This window comes from Myotis lucifugus, unplaced genomic scaffold, assembly GCF_000147115.1.
Source record: "Myotis lucifugus unplaced genomic scaffold, Myoluc2.0 scaffold_223, whole genome shotgun sequence".
NCBI lineage: Eukaryota > Metazoa > Chordata > Mammalia > Chiroptera > Vespertilionidae > Myotis > Myotis lucifugus.
Genome location: NW_005871271.1, coordinates 1,365,033 through 1,365,548, shown reverse-complemented (window position 1 = coordinate 1,365,548; position 516 = coordinate 1,365,033). Strand labels below are relative to the sequence as shown.

Below are 516 nucleotides of genomic sequence, written 5' to 3'. Positions count from 1 at the left end.
ATGTATAGGGCGTAATGTCACAGGAAGGCCATAGTATTCTGCCACCCGAGAGGAGTAAGCCCAAGTTGCTGTTGGATGTGTTGTACACAGAGAAGCCATTCTTCAGGCGCTCTGCTCTCTCCACACCTCTATGACTTTTTTATACACCAATAGTAAACTCATAGTAAGAGAAACTAAAATAAATAAATAAATAAATAATAAAATAAAATAAAAACAATCCCATTTACCATTGCACCAAAAAAAATTAAGATACCTAGGAATAAACTTAACTAAGGAGGTAAAATACCTGTACTCCGAAAACTACAGGACATTGAAAAAAGAGATAGAGGAAGACATAAACAAATGAAAGAACATACCATGTTCATGGATTGGTAGAATCGACATCATTAAAATGTCCATACTACCCAAAACAATTTATAGAATCAATGCAATCCCCATTAAAATACCAATGGCATATTTCACAGACCTAAAACAAACTCTCCAAAAATTCATCTGGAATAAAAAAAAAAAAAGACC

At 33.7% G+C, this 516-nt stretch overlaps 1 non-coding gene across 1 annotated transcript; it reads right to left on the bottom strand.

The window, feature by feature from the left end:
- LOC111827826 lies at window positions 1–129 on the bottom strand. The gene has a single exon (XR_002831545.1). It is a non-coding gene; the product is annotated as a small nucleolar RNA SNORA11 (small nucleolar RNA).
- Window positions 130–516: the final 387 nt, after the last annotated feature.